Source organism: Equus caballus, chromosome 17 (assembly GCF_041296265.1).
Source record: "Equus caballus isolate H_3958 breed thoroughbred chromosome 17, TB-T2T, whole genome shotgun sequence".
NCBI lineage: Eukaryota > Metazoa > Chordata > Mammalia > Perissodactyla > Equidae > Equus > Equus caballus.
The window spans coordinates 93,375,111-93,392,123 of record NC_091700.1 but is presented as its reverse complement, the minus strand read 5'-3'; the positions used below and the strand labels follow the sequence as shown (position 1 = coordinate 93,392,123).

Here is a 17,013-nt window from a genome sequence, read left to right as displayed (position 1 = left end):
AAGAAAGCCAAATCCATGCTTTTGAGGCTTTTAAGGACAGGATAATAGCCCTGACTGGGGGCAATGTTGCAGGCTGCAAATTGAAATCCTTTGTGATCTGGCACAGTGAGAACCCCAGAGCCTTCAAGTATATCAATAAGCACACAATACCAATGCACTATAGGCTCAATAAAAAGTCTTGGATGACCCAGCTCCTCTTCCAAGATGCCCTCCTGAATTGCTATGCCAACAAAATGAAGAAGTACTATTTGGAGAATAACATATCTTTCAAGATTTTCCTTACTGCTGATAATGCTCCTGGACATCCTCCTTTAACTGATGATCTTCATCCCGATATCAAAGAAGGGTTTCTCCCTACAAACACCACCTCTTCGATCTAACCAATGGATCAAGGAGTTAGAGCAGCTTGTAAGGGCTACTGGAGGACATTTGCCCAGGCTATTGCTGCAGCAACCAAAGGAAGTACTAAGAAGACATTGCAGCAATTCTGGAAAGATTGCAACATCTATGACTCCATTAAGAATCTTGCTTGGGCTTGGGGCCATCTCAACACGGAGTGGATGAATGGCATCTCAAAGACACTCAAGAGGTTTGTCCATGACTTCAAGGGATTTGCCAAGTATGAAGAGATTGCAAAAATCAACAAGGCTGTAGCTGAGAAGGCAGACTTTAACGTGGATGCAAGTGAGGATGACAATGAGGAGCTTCTAGAGGTGGTTCCTGAAGCATTGACTAATGAGGAGTTGTTGGAATGGGAACAGAAATGTATAGCTGAGGAAGAGGCAAGAGAAAGGAAAATGCAGGAGAAGAAAAAGAAGAACCCCACAGTGAAATGTTTAGCAGAAGCTTTTTCAGACCTCAACAAACTCCTTTAAAAGTTTGACAACATGGACCCCAATACCAAAAGGTTTTCATTAATAGAGAGGAATGTTCATGGCGCATGATCTGCTTACAAGCAAATCTTGACGAAAAAAAGAAACAAACCAAGAAAACTCCCATGGACATATTGCTAAAAAGTGTGACATCTCCTCAAAAGGAGCCTCAGTCAGGTCCTTTAAAAATATTCCTGAAGGCATTGTTATCATAGGAGATGGCAGCTCCACGTGTATTAATGCCCCTGAAAACCTTCCAGCAGGACAGGAGGTGGAGGTAGAGGCAGTGGTGTTGACAATCTTGACCCTGTGTAGGCCTAGGCTAATGTGTGTGTTTCTGTCTTAGTTTTTAACAAAAATGTTTAAAAAGTAAAAAAAACATGAAAATTCTAAAAATAGGAAAAAGGTTCTAGAATAAGGATATAAAAAAATAAAATATTTCTGTACAGCTTTACTATGTGTTTGTGTTTCAAGCTGTATTATTACAAAAGAATCAAAGTTAAAAGAAATTTAAAAGTTCTTAAAGTAAAAGTTGCAGTAAATTGAGATTAATTTATGGTGAAGACAGAAAACATTTTTTTGTAAATTTAGTGTAGCTTTAGCGTGCAGTGTTTATAAAGGCTTCAGTGGTACACAGCAATGTCCTAGGCCTTCACGTTTACTCACCACTCTCTCACTGACTCACCCAGAACAGCTTTCAGTCCTACAAGTTCCATTCATGGTGAGTGCCCTATACAGATGTACCATTTTTTATCTTTTCTACCATATTTTTGGTGCACCTTTTCTATGTTTAGATACACGAATACTTACCATTGCATTACAATTACCTACAGAATTCAGTACAGTAATGTACCGTACAGGTTTGTAGACAAGGAGCAATAGGCTATACCATAGAGCCTAGGTGTGCAGTAGGCTGGACCATCCAGGTTTGCGTACGTGCGCTCTATGATGTTTAAACAATGATGAAATTGCCTAACAATGCATTTCTCAGAACGCCTCTCCGTCATTAAGTGACGCATGACTGTACAGCTATAAAGAGTTGTTTATTCTCATCATCCTTGGTCCAGCAGTCAAAACAAAGTAGTGATCTGGGGAGCAGAGAAAGGAGAGGTTTACTTTGTCTACATGAATACTTACTTCACCTCTTAGAGCTATACTTTAGCTCTCAAAATATGACAGAGATCAGGCAATTCCCTCTTTGTGCTTTCTACTGAAAGAATGGCCCCTGCGTCAACTGCATCTCCAGGACACTTGTTTGAATTGCAGAGGCGCAGGCTTCATGCCAGACCTACTGATTCAGAAGACTTTTCGTAGCAAGACCCAGGTGATTTTTTGCACACTAATGTTTGAGAATACTATCTGGAAAATCTTCCATTAAGTTTACATATTCTCTCGTGCCTCTGTGCCTTTGAACATTCTTTCCTTTACTTGTTAATTTAAAATAAAATATATAGCAAGGTTTTTAAAGCTCCTTTTAGATATTTAGTGATATTTACATAAACATGCTTGACTAAGTTTGGAATCATAGACACGGAGAAATTAGGAGAACAAAGAGATGAACATGTCTCTTGTGCCTCTTTTTCTCTTTATTCTCCTGTTTTGACCAGGGTACTCACTGCCTTCTTCCTACTCCAAGCAGAGATAGATAAAATTTACGTTAAGCTATAAGGTCAAACTGGAAATGCCATACTAGCCAGAGGAGAATGGGATGAATTAAGGAATATTTTCCAATTGTAAAAATAGTGTTTTTAACTTCCTTAGGTATTAAAGGAAAAAGGAGAAACCACAAGACAGCATAATACCATATATCTTGCTCTCCATTGCAAGAGAGTCTACACTTTGTAGAGCTCAGCAACAGCCATGAGTCATCTGTGATGTGGCACACTGCAATTATTTGAAGTTAGAATTCAAAAGGTAGTTTTGCATTAGGAAATTCCTCTAAAATTACAAAAACATTATTTTATAAAATAAGCATGCTAAAGGCTCAGAGTTTATGGTCCTGTGAACCATTAAATTCACTAAGAATTTTGAACAAAAAAGGAAGATGGAGGGAGAGAACGTCATTTAAAAATAGTTTCTTCCCACATTTGATAGTTATCAAAGAAATAATTTTTGCTTTAATGTCTTCTCAATAAATTATATTCAAAATTACTGAGTTCAACATAATTTTATTTTCACTTTTATATCCTGAAATATAAATGTACTCAAAAATCAAATATGTTCAACCAAAAAACCTATTTTGTTTCATCAGAAATCCTTAGCTGTCTGCTTTACTTAAAGCGAACACAGATTATGAGGTCAGAACACCTTTAAATTAGAAATCCATTACTGATTGGTTGTGTTCTAGGACAAATTACTCAAACTTCTTCAGCCTCAGTTTCATAGGGTAAAATATTAGTAAACACTTACATAGTTACCACGATAAAACAGATAATCTATGTAAAGCAATTAATCTAATGCCTGACAAATACTAAATGCTCAATAAACATAGCTCTTGTTGTTGTTACAGATTTAGGAAAGCATGCCTCAAAACCTTATCTTTGATTAGATTACTTTTATTATATTAAAAACGTAAGGAGTTAGAGCTCTTCCCTTTATATTAACAGCTGTGAGAATAATGCAGTTCAAGGCTATCATGCATATTATCGAATCTCCTGAAGTTGATATGTCGAATAGAGCTCACTGAATTCCTACTTTCCCATTTTAGTGTTGACTAAAGTTGAAGTTATCATCTGGGTAATTGTCTTACCCCTACATACTACCATTCTCCTCTTCCACTTTGTTAAGAAAATTTTAAAAGTACAGCAAAAACATGTGGTATAATTGAGTTGTAGTTACTTCTGTGAGGAGTGAGCAGTGACTACTATGAATAAGTTAGAAAAATTATGGATCTCACCAATGATTTTCATATCTCTATTCCTGTGTAAAAAGTAAAAACCAAACCCAGTTTCTCTAAATCAGTTTGGTCTGGTTTTGACCAAATGTTGGCCCGGTCCAATAAGTGTTAATTATATATGAACCATGATCTTAGTGCTATGATAGATTTCAAGGAGTTATAATAGAAGTTTAGACATGATTTCTGCCCTAAGATATGTAATGCCCAGAGAAGAGCAAATTAACACACATCAAACAACAAGGAGTCCATGACAGAATAGCTTAAAGAAACTTGTTTTCATAAACCACATCATTGTGTGCCAAGTTTTATTGAGTAGACAGAAAAATTTGTAGATGCAAGCACAGAAATGAAAACCAATGGAAAGTGGAATGATCCTGGCAAGCGTTATTCACTCACTCATCTTCCCACTTATTAAGTACACATCTATGTCCACTTAATAACTTCAGCAGACCCTTACAAGCTTGTAGAAGTAAAGGAGAAGAGGGAGGTGTTGCCTGTTAAGGCCTGGGTTTCAGGTACAAATACGCTGAGGAAGAGTGGAACATGTTTGGTTCCTGATTATAAGGGAGACATGACTGAATAGCATAAAAAGTATATCCTGGAAACTTATATTGGATACTTTTCTGTATGCATCATCTTTATAATCATTTGTAGAAGTTCTCTCAGCAACTGTTGCCTGGGAAGCACACTCCATTCACCTGCTGCCTCCCCAGCTCTACCACTTCTCCAGCAGAATGGACCAGAGGTAGATGCTGAATTCAAAACCAGTTGATCTATCTGGAAAGATGCAGAGGCTGTAGTTGGCTGTTGGGAACTGTTAGCTCTATAGAATCATATTGACTTGAAGCTGGTGGCCATGTATTGCCATTCTCTAGTAGAAGGGTTTCCAAAGCAGAGAAGGTAGAGGGTATGTCACTTCTGGAACACAAGAAGAGGTTTGTTCCCCAGCTGCTTCCCTGAAATGTTCTTATTGAATATGGTGGCTTAGATTTTGTGATCATCACAAAGGCTATTGCACTATGAAAATAGTTATTCCTACCACACTTACTTGGAATTTCTTAAGTGGTTTTCTGGTTTTTGTAACCAAAGAATCTTGACTAGCACTGATATGCAGGATGAAGCCAAGTCATGGTGAGTTATGAAAGCTGAGCAGAGAAATTGCATTTAGGTATAATAGAAAATGACACCATCAAAGACTTTGGATGGGAACCTGAAGTGATCAAAGTGGTTTTAAGAAAGAGGGATTTGGCAGCAGTATTCAAGATCGATTAGATGATCCTAGAATCATGTAAGCCAGCTCAGAGGTTCATGCAGTATGTGGAAAATCAGATTTGTAAATGATATATATATCTAAATAAAATCATTACTTACTATTATAGATGTAATGACTGCCATATGATGAAAATTTATTAAACATCAAGCGCTGTACTTATTAAGAACTTTGTGTATATTAATGCATTCTATTTTTACATTCAATAATACCCTTTTATTTTAGAACTATTAAATAAGTTTAGCAAGAGCAAAGATCTGGCTTAATTCTTTAGCTGAGACATAAACCCAGTTCTATCTGACACCAACCACCATTCCCCTTTGTTTTCTAGCATTTCAGTAAAATGGACATTATTGGAGCATACATCTTGTATCACATCTTAGGACCTGGGTTAGATGCTAGGCAGGTAAAAGTGAAAAACCCTGCTTCTCTGAGAAGTTCATACCAACTGCAATATTTCTGCAAAGAACATTACCAAAAAACCTTTGTATAAAGTTTTTCACTCATTTCAAGTAAAACAATGGAATGGCTTATGATAATTGTCTCAAAGAACTTGAAGTGTAATTATAACGTGTAATTATCGCATCTCCAAAGGAGAATAGCATTTACAAAGAGAAACACTTAAATATCCCTATTTAAGAGAGTTTCTTGAAATGTCAGCAACACCGCAAAGTGAGACCAACATTGTAGGAGAGCAGGCAATCACACAGATGACATGAGGATTCCAGTTCTGGAGGAGGTGATAAACCCACATTTGCTGCTTGAATTCTCTCTGGAATTATCACAAATGTGAGAAGGGGCACAGATGAGTCTCAGAATCTATCAAGAGAGTCTATGAAAAATCCCTTTGAGGCCAAAGGTGAAAGGGGTCCAGAGTGTGCTGTGGGTGTCAGGTCGGGGGAGTGGGCAAGAGTGTTATTAAGTAGGAGCATAGCCATAGCAATGTGTGCAAGAGGGTCCAGTGACGTGGGTTGTCCCACTTTCTCTCTCCACATTGGCCCAGGAGGAAGTTGTCTAACACTTTCTCCTCTAAGATAGTAATGTAGTAGCCTAGAGTCAGTGCCAAAAAGAGATGGCATGCTAAATAGAGATTGAAACCCATTTGGATGGAAAAGAGATAGAAAAAAAAGTAACACACATCTTCTTTCTTTCCTAAAATACAGGAGGCATCTCTTTAAAAAGTCAAGTGTCCAGGACAGAGATTAGACGATAATATCCCAAGGAGCAGGGTCAGCCCTTATGTGCGTATGTGGGGAGAGGGGACACAGAATACCTGAGTCCTTGATGTCACATCAGAAGCTCCCTTGCACAAAGGACACTTCCACAACTCCAATGTGGCCAGAGTCTATACCTAGACCCTAGGATTTGATCACCCCTGTGGTACCCAAAACCAGAGTGGGAGTAGATTCTCCAAAAGAATATGACCTTAAAATTAAGAACAATTATTGAGATAACTATGGAATATATGCAACATAAAAGAGAAACCAAAAATAGAAAACCTTAGCAGAGGAGGCATAATTAATAGACCAGGTAGATTACAAATTAAATAGTACAACCCAATAATTATAAATATCTTTGAGGAATAGAAATAGAAATTGAAAAAATGAAACAGAAACAAATATTCATAAAGAACCAGAACAGATATTCATGAAGATTCTGAGTATGACAAGTACGTTACTTTAAGTAAAGAACTCACTAGACGGGATAAATAATAAAATGGGCCAAGATAGTGAATGAATAAGGGCTGGAAGAGTAGGTTGAGGAGGCCTCCCAGAAGATAGATAAATGGTAAGATTTAAAATCTAACGGGGTATAGTGTACACAAGATGTGTTGACATCTGTATAATAGAAATCTCAGAAGTAAAGGAAATAATAGTTCTTAGAAGAACAAATATTTTAAAAACTGCACAAAGTTTTCCTAGTATTTAAGTAACCAATGAGAAACTCAGATTGAATGGGCCCATAGAACTACATATGAAAGGAAAACAAAACACACTTCAACCCATTTGAATGAATTGTGAAAACATCAGAAACAAAGAAATGAATCTGAGATCCTCCAGAATGAAAAGGCAGATTGTATACAAAGACCTGGAATCAGGTGGACATTGGTCATGTTAACAGCAATACTATATGCAAGGTGGAGATATTTTCAAAAAGTGAAGGAAAAAAATCTGGAGCCCAACATTGTATATCAAGCTAAACTCATATTTAAATGAAAAGGTAAAATAAAGATATCTTTCAGCATGAAAGACTCAAACTTGGTCACACAAAGGCTATATTTGGAATAAATATTGAAGGAAACACCTCCAACAAGAAGAGAAATAAATCCAAGAGAAAGCCCGGAGAGTGCTGATGTATCCACCTGATCTGATTGTCACACAGTACTCTGGCAGCCAATCTCATCAGCCCCTTCTAACTACGCAGCAGGTGATCCTACCTGCAGCCAAATGTACTACCATCCATCCAGGCGACTGACTAAAAACCTGGGTGACATCTGAGTCTACTGCCTTTTCTGTTTCCTTCATGTTTGGTCTCCAAATCCTGCCGCTTTTTACTGCTCATTAACTCAATCAATATCTTTCTACCAGAATTTGGCAGTTGCTTTATTCCACCATTTTCCTAAATTGCCTAATCCGTTTTCTTTCTATATGACACTTGACATTCAAAAGAATCACTTTCAAAGGACACATACAACCCCTTAGAATTGATCATTTGGCACGCACTCTGTGAGGACCTCCTTTGCGCCCCCTGCTGGCTATCTTCTCACCCTAAATACCAGCGCAGACAACCTCTCCTCCATCTGGCTTTCCTTCACCCCTAGCCTGGAGTTAGTTTCCGTTTCCATATGGGCCCTTTATTCCTCATGGTAGATAGAATAGGGCGTTTTCATTTTTCTATCTGTCCAATGAGGTCTCCAAGCAACTTGAAGGCAAAAATTGTTTTCTTACTCACTGTTTATAAATATTTCCAGAATCACTGAAAAAGTAGATGAATAAATGGCAAACAAATAAAACAGACTTGAGATTCTAAAAGATCTCATTTAAATGCCAGCTCCACCATTGCAAACATGGTCGAATAACATAATTATGTGTGGCTTTAATTTTTTTCTCATTTATAAAATAGGAAAAATAAAGTCTGTAGCAGAATTTTGTTGTGAATTTAAGTGGGAATATGATGTAAAAGCACTTAGCACAATATCTGTCACATAATTGCTACACAATATATATAGTATCCTTTCCCAATAAAGAAGTATCTTTTAAGAATGACTGGGTGAAATCTATTATTCCAGGGGATACATTGACAAAAATTAATAAGATCAACAGTTTACAGTTTAACAGAGGTAAATCTTAATACTTGTTATTCTAGATTGAAAGACACACATGTGCCGTACATTAAAGAGGTCTGTGCTGAATGCAACACCTGGATACTTCAGTATCACTCGAAGCACTTAAAATAATACAGATTCTTGGGGTTCACCCTTAGTCATCATGATGTGAGAGACCCATGGTAATTACGGGAGAAAGACAGATTAAAGCAGAATTTCTCAACAATGACACTACTGACGTTTTGGGCTGGATGCTTCTCTGTTGTGAAGGGCTGACTTGTGCACTGTAGGATGTTCAGCAGCATCTCTGTCCTCTATTCACTAGTTGATGGTACCACACTCCCTTTCCCTCCCCAGCACCCCCACGTTGTGACAACCAAAATGTCTTCAAATATTGCCAAGTTGTCCCTGGGACAAAACTACGCCAAGTTAAGGACGACAGAATTTTTAAACAAAACGATTTCCCCTCTTGGACATTTTCCATGATTATGGCAGGTCAGCATTTTCTATTTTATGACTTCTGCCTTCCTAATATAGAAACCATAAACTCAGTTCCCTGGCCTCCCTTGAAACTGCATCATGTGCATGTGACCTAGGCTGCAACAGTAAGAGGAATCAGTCCAGAACTTGGGTTCTGAAGAGGGTAATTCTAGGAAGCAGTGACCAGGTGGGATCCAAATTCCATCAAAGGTGATGGGGGAGGTCCAGCTGGGGGGAGCAGTGACGTTGCGCAGGCATGCTCTGCTGCCTGGTGCTTGGCATGTGATGGAACTTCAGTGCTTGTAGCATGATGGGGTCATTGCAGAGGCATTCTGCCTCATCTGTGGGATATTCCTCCTGGCTGTAGACACTTCAAGCACTACCTTAACTGGGTTCCTCAACTGAACCATACAATGCAAAATGATTTGAGTGATGATTTTCTCAATCCTCCCAAAGATGGTCCATAATACTATCATGCATATGGCAACTTCCCTTCTCATGGATAGGAGAGAAATACATTCACTGCATACACTGGATGCCTTGGCAGATTAGAGCTTAATTGTCACACGGAAAATGGATTGAGAGGGAAATAAAATCTCTTTTCTGCTAAAATTAGCTATTATGATTCTGCTTTTTGCAACTAAAGTGCTTAGTGCTAACAGTCTTCAACTGAAGAATCATGAGCAGCTATAAAATGGAGGTGATTTTCTTTAGCTGGACCTTGAAATATGTTTTAATGGTGAATAATTTGCCTCTCCCTTGTGGTAAGCATTTCCCTAAGTGCTTGTATGGGGACAGTACAAGAGACTATATTCCGGGGATTTGGTATTCTCACACGTTATATTATTTTGTTCAATCTTTGTGACAACCTTATCCAGGACTGGCTACACAATGGGAGGGGCTCAGTGCAAACTGAAATGTGGGGCTTTTTGTTCAAAAACTAAAAATTTAGGATGGCAGCAGCAAAACCTTAAAACAGACATGGGGTCCTTCTCAGCCCAAGACTCTGTGAGACTTCTCAGGTCACACTTCCGTGAGGCCAGCCCTGTCCTCATGAGATAGGCAATCCCTATGGCACTCCTGCCAATTTACATGCGAAGACCAAGACCGTGAGCTTCACTGGTGGTCTATGGCAACTTATGAAGACATCCTGATAGTTCATCATTCAGCACATCAAAAATAGCCCTGGAAGTGCCAGTGATCCAGCATCTTTGCACCTGAAAGAGATGAGTAGATTGTGGTGATGATTTAGAGTCGGAACTACACAGACAATATATTATTAAATATACACAAATGCTAGAGGCTATATATATATATATATATATATATAAAGCCCAAACTTGAATTAGACCAGTGTTAAGCCACTGACTGCATAATAAAGTTTGTTGACATCAATACAACTAACAATCAATATACCATTATTTGTTACAAAAGTGATAAATCTACCTGGGGTACTGAATAGATTCTATGAAGTGAGCAGACTCAATGAAGCGGTGGTTTATCAGAGCAGCCGGCATCGCGTTGTGAATACTGTCCCTGGCTACCAACCCTCCAGGCGTGACTCTCCTTTCTTAACAGGCTTCTTCACCTGAACCACACAGTATTTATCACGTTTCTCGTTCAGCTTTCACTCTCAACGTTCCTGTCCTATTTTGGAAGGAAATAATTATTAAGATAATTCTGATGATCACAGCCCTGTAGCTTATAATATTCTAATGAAATTTTAATATGATAATTGCGTAGTAATTGAAAATTTTAAGTTAACTTTTTCAAGGAGTAGGGGGATATCTTGTTACATTAAGAACTGTACAGTGATTTTTAACTTTTGGATAATATAATTATGTCATAACATTTATACACACGGTGATTTTTTTTTAATTATGCAAAGAAACTGGCTTAAATTGCAAATAAAAAGATATTTTAATGGCTGCTTTGTATACAGGCCTCTAATTCAGAAGCAATAGATGTGGTTTTCCAACGACGAACTCATTTTACAGATCATCATGTCGGCATTAGTGAACACGTGGCAATATAGTATAGTTTTCAATTATTGATGTATTAGTGTATTATCTATTCTACAACGCAGTTATCAAGTTTTACTTCCATTTTATTTATTTTTGATTCAAAATATATATTTACTATTTAATAACATATTTAAACATTTATCACATTCACACTTGAGGTACTAGAATGTCTTAGGGTATCTGGAGTAACATGCAATGGTAGGGACCATGTCAACATTTCAGAGATTTATTGTGATAAGTGACTAACCCGCCTCTGCAACACTTTATCTGATAGATTCTCCCCTATGCCCCCAAAAAACATACAACTGTATGCAAATAATCATGACAAGAAAAATTTGTACTGGTTTTTTGCAGCAAATCAGCAGTGACTGTGAAAAAGATCAGTAACACAATGGATTTACATGTACTCATTATTTGTCTGAAGTTTACCATTCAAAAGGATGCCCTTTGGGTGCTTTCACTTAAAACGCTCCTTCTAAAGTTATTACTAGTGATCCTGATTCAGTAGTTTGCAGGGGTATAGAGAAATTTCATTTTTATCAAGAACATAAGGACACTCTAATTCTGAGGATATGCTGCTTATGCTAAGAAAAATGCTGTCACTATGTCGAATTATTTCAAGAATGTATGAAAAGACATAGAAGCAATAAAACAAAAAACAGAAAATGGAAGAAGCCTATTTGCCAGGGAAATCCTCTTTGTAGAAATATTGGAGTAGGAAAATCTCTACATTTATTTGGCAACAAGAAAAAGTATTAGAGGTTTTATATATTTGGACAGCCTTGTATTGGATGGCACGTGGAAAAGGAAACAAGACAAGCGAATGAGCTAGAATTTACGTTCACAACAAGAGGTATTTTCTTGCTGTTGCTGTCGTTGACGTTACTATCAGTATTAGTTGATGTAAGAAAGAAAGGTTACTCATGCTCCTGCTAGAGGAAAACTCTCGGAGATCATCCGTCCCTTAGAACAGGTAGAGAACACAATGATCAGGCCTACTTCTGAGAAATGGAGAATGAGGGAGGGGGTTCCAAAGGCTGGGAGACAACTTCTTCAAATCCAAACACAGAAAGCAAATAAGGCTGAGATTAACTGGATGCGAAGACAGTAGACGTAAAAATGCTGAATGAGCAAACATCGGAGTCAGGTGATGGCCGGGAGCAGGCTGAAGCTGCTAAGGAGGCAGGGCTCCAGGGACAGAGAAGCTTACTCTCGCTGATGGCCTCCCAGCGGAAGTCCACACTCCAGCCTAAAACACGAGGCCCCACTACCTGATGACTCCTCAATGTCATGGTCTCCTCAGTATAAGTGTCTAGAATGAAAAATTACTCAAATGTTTAATAATATTTCCTTCAGTTTGAGGAAATAATAATGAAAGTAACAAAACTTCTCAGCAAGCCAGGAAAACTATCTGATTAAAAATCACAAGGTATGTGAATTGATTATAGAAATCATCATTTGTTTTTCTTTTCTTAGGTCCTTTCTTTGATTTCTTGAAAAGTGTATTTAGATAGCTTTGATTTAAGCTTAAGAGCACACACTACAACAGTTTTTGCTTATCATCCATAAAAGATAAGGACTTTCCAAAGAATAATCTGCTTGTTTGTTTTCTTCATTAACTGGCAATTTTTCCCACCTTGGTTACCAGTTTTCAAGATGGATAGACACAGAAAAGATAATTGATACCCACAAGTTGGATAAATTGTGATGGTTGACTCTTAAAATTCTGCTAAATATAAATAACTCAAACCTTACTTTCCCCACTTATAACATCAGCAGGTCCCCTTGAGTGAATTATCACTTGAGCTTTGACTCTCAGCCATTTTTCACCATATCTATTGCATTTATTTTGCACTTTGTCATTACAATTTTGATATTTGGGGGCAAAAGTGTTGGAAAACCAGGGTGCCCAGAGTGCCTCTGGTTAGTTCAGTGAGAATTTGGGATATGTATTAAAGTGATTCTAGATGAAGCCATAGAGAAATGTTAAAATAAATTACCTCATTCTTTTTGTTTCTTTTAAAGCTGTTTGGATCCACTATTAGATTCTTAAAGAAAATGCGTTTGGGTAACAAGTGTGGCCCCAAAAGGCAGGCTATGCAGATGCTGATTATTTCCCCAGCACCTCAGCTACAAACTCAATAAGTGCTTGGGGTAGCTCACCTGGCTGTTGAGTGTACTGAAATACAGATGGAACCCCTGGGCATTGCTGAGAATATTGAAGGACACCTGATACTGTTCACTCATCATTTATCTTCTTTAGTGTCTAAAATCTGTGAATCTTGGAGAAACATGGGGAAAAAAAGTTAAGAAGTTGTTGTCAGGGTCACAGGGTTTTCCACTCCTTTTTTGTCACTTGTCAGCAGAGGCATATTTTTAAGTTCAGCTATGGCTATTTTTCTTGATTTTAATCCTTTACTTGAATTATTCGACTCCCCTTTCTTTTCAGAGTTAGCCATATCTAGAATCTCCAAAAAATAAATTACCAGCTATGTCTCAAGAGGTAAATAAATGTAGGAAGTAAAAAAACCTCAGTTTCTGAGGCCTTTATTAAAAGTAGGTCATGAACACAATTTTGTCCTATACCCAACCCCGACCCCTGATGAAACAGAAACAGTGGCGTAGACATCAATCAACAGCATTGCGTGGATGATGGTGAGAAATGGTCTCCTGTCCATATCTGCTCATCTATGACTACTGTCTCCTTTAATAATTGGGTATTTTGAAATCCCAGTGGAAATGTAGTCAATATCATACACTTCTCTCTGTGAGTTCTGTAACTTAAAATGCCATCATCAGTGTTTTACATACAAACAATTACAACTTACGGCTTCTTATATGCTTAAGAGGTGATAATCAGACCTCCCTAGGTAGGAGGTAGCTCAGAATCTTTTGAGGGCTAAATCCTCAGAACCCAAATGGTCCATGTGTAATATTTGTGGCATTCTTACTCCTACTCAAAGATAAACATGCACATGTGTGCACGCATACGCACACACACACAAAGAAGAAGTGCCAAATGTTTCTAAAAATAGAAATATAAATACAATAGTCAGGAGTGTAAGAGTAGAGTCTCTGAAAAGAAACTCCATGGCAGTAAGATTTCATGGCATTTGTAATCACCTCAGACAGTGACTTGACAGCCAACTTGGATGTGGGTTCACCAGATTTGTGAAGAGTGTAGTACTGATTTGTTAGTGACTACAGCACTCAGCAGTTGTCTAGTGATGGTTGAGAGGACCCTTGATAACCCTTAAGCTTGCATTATGTTTGCTTCCCTTGCTAGACATTTAATTGCAATTTTCCCTAAGGGAGCTGTTTCCCTTTCCATATGCAAATACATTTTGCAGAATTGGGAGGAGTTTGAGGAAAGAAATGGACAAGGGAAGGACTTGGCTTCTCAGTGGTGGAAACTCAAAAAGATGTTTGTTATCTCTCCTCCTCTTATTGCTAAACATAACATCTAATTACCCGTTTCTAGGTCATATATAATTTGAGATAGAACTATGCTCAAAATTTAGCCAAAAAAAATCGTTTCAGTATTTTTGAAAGAACAAATTTTAAATCTATCCTTGACGTTATCCAGTTTGAATGATGAACGTCTTTATTTAATAAGTAACGAAACTAAAAAATATTCTTCAGACAATAATTTACAGAGTACTTCAAATGCAACCATTCCTTTCCTGATGAGTACTGAATAAATATTCGTTAGACAATAGAAATTATTTTTAAACGCTGTCATCCTGTTAATCCATTGGTGAGTACATAAAGAAGTTTAATAATTCTAGAGGACAGTTTGACAGTATGGACCAAAAGACCTTGAAGTATGAATATCTTTTGTTCTTAGTTGCCTGGAATCTTCAAAGTGGAAAGTGCTAGTAACTATAGATGAAATTTTGCTATTGAATGCTGACAAAATACATCGAACCATTCGAAGATAGATAGATATAAATGTTCAGCAACGTATTACTTATAATAATTTATTATTGATGAAAAGTATATATTCAAAAAAGGGGAATTAAAATAAATTATCTATGGAATCTCCTATAAGATAAAGTCTATGCAGCCATTGAAAATTACATTTCATAGATTTGCTTATTACTAAGAAAAAATGTTCATAATGCATCATTAACATTAAGAACAGGCTAAAAATATAAAATATATGTATGCACATATGACATGTATATATGTATGTAGGATATGTCACAATATTAATATTGTCATGTATATATAATGGTAATTATATTCAAGGAATGGAATTACTGGTGATTTTACTATTCTCTTAATATTTTTCTGTTTTCCAACTTTCTGCCCTGCACTGTTAATATTTGAGTAATGAGAAAAATATGTAAAAGTATCTGCCACATGTGTGGTGATGGATTATAATTAATCTTTGGGTGGTGAACATGATGTAATCTACACAGAATTCAAAATATATTACGATGTACACCTGAAAACAAAATTGAAAACCAAAGTAAAAGGTAATGTTTTAGATTTTCTGTTATTATATTTTCTTTAGTTTGTATAAATGGTCATAGTAAATAACATTAAATGATTGGACTTTTTCACTAAAAACCCCAATTTTAATTTTAGCTTATCATACTAAAAAGTTCCGTACTTGGATTTTCACTCTCTCTAATCTTTAAGTTCAAATATGAAAATTTGTCAAACTTCTCAAAGTGTTCCAATTCGAAACCTAGGAACAATACAGTAGATTCTGGGTTGTTGGTCTGGCATTTGTTTCTCCCACTTAGGACTGTTTCTTTCAGGAACTAATAATTGTTTAATATGTTTTAAAACTGATTCACAGGGAAGAATATATCATATAATTACACTCAAAATTGCAAATCCTTGAGGATGGAGTGAAGACGTTTTAGGAGGTACAAAGGTACAAAAGCAAGAATGACTCATATGAAAAATGTAGGCAAAGAAAATGCTTTGCTAGAAATTTAAATCATAAAAATGCCAATGGGTAAGAGCTGTCAAAATATTCTACAGTCTTGAAACAGAATGTTGAACAATTAAAAGTTAATTATTTTAATCTAGATAGAAAATACTGCAGTAAAAGCCAATGCTTCACCAAGCCATGGAATGGTCATGGTTCAGTAATAAAATGTTTTGATCTCTAATCTCAAAAAGACTCAAATAGAAACTTGGGGATGGTCCAGCAAAGTGGATTGTTTCAGTGAGGACACAATGAAAAAGCTTCGGTGACAAATAGCTTCTCTTTAATGACTAAGACAAGGGGAGAAATTGCTCAGGTGCTAGTTATGAAAAGGCTGAAAGTAGCTAAAACAATGTTTCCTTAATTATCATTCAATATGCCTCCTAGCGTTTCAGCTTCTCTTTCTCCTCCACTGCCCCCAGGAGAAGGGATATACTAAATAGCGCAAGAGGACAGTCATTTTTCCTTTCTGTGCTCCTTTCTTCCCTCCATCCCTCCCTCCTCCTGCCTTCCTTCCTCTTTCCCTTCACTCCTTCCCTTTCTCTGTGTCTCTACACCTCTCCCCCAACAAGAAGTTATTCACTTTTATTTTAAGACTGAAATTTGTCAACTAAAAAATGTGCCAATTAATTTATTTTGAGACATTTTAAGTAAAAACACCACTCAGAGATATAATTTCTAGTTTACTGAAAATTGCTGTCTTCAAAAAATAGGAAAGCAGACAAGGAAATGTTGAACCACAATTTGATACAGACTAAGATACATGAATTCTATCACTGAGTCAGGTTGTCGATTGATGTGTCTTGTAATTTTAACAAATAACTTTGGTAGTATTTATTTGATGCATTAATGATCCACATGTTTTTCATATTATTTGTCGAAAACTGTATAAACCCTTCCTATTTAATCCTCCAATGCTCTTTGTTCCACAGCACTTCTAGAGAGGAATGGAGTATAAGGAAAATTGTATTGCCTCTACCCGGTAAATTGTGACAACAGGATTTGTGACCTTAAGCGGTGTCCCTTATCTTTGTTCAAGAATAATTTTACCATAAAATTATGACTCTTATACAAGTATATAATGAAGCCAAATAAAATAAAATTAATTAATATGGGAAATAGCAGGCTATTAGAACTAGTTCAAAGGAGTATATACATACTTATATAGGCCATTACAACTGCTGAAATGAGTTTATAAATT

The 17,013-nt window shown here is 36.9% G+C and overlaps 1 long non-coding RNA gene across 1 annotated transcript in view; it reads right to left on the bottom strand.

The window, feature by feature from the left end:
- Window positions 1-3,023: 3,023 nt before the first annotated feature.
- The window catches only part of LOC138918565 (uncharacterized), a 43,983-nt gene continuing 29,993 nt past the window's right edge, over window positions 3,024-17,013 (bottom strand). The window contains exons 2-3 of the long non-coding RNA XR_011428081.1: window positions 10,290-10,490; window positions 3,024-10,060 (exon numbers count right to left, since the gene is read on the bottom strand). This is a non-coding gene — a long non-coding RNA (uncharacterized lncRNA). The remainder of the gene's footprint in view (window positions 10,061-10,289; window positions 10,491-17,013) is intronic.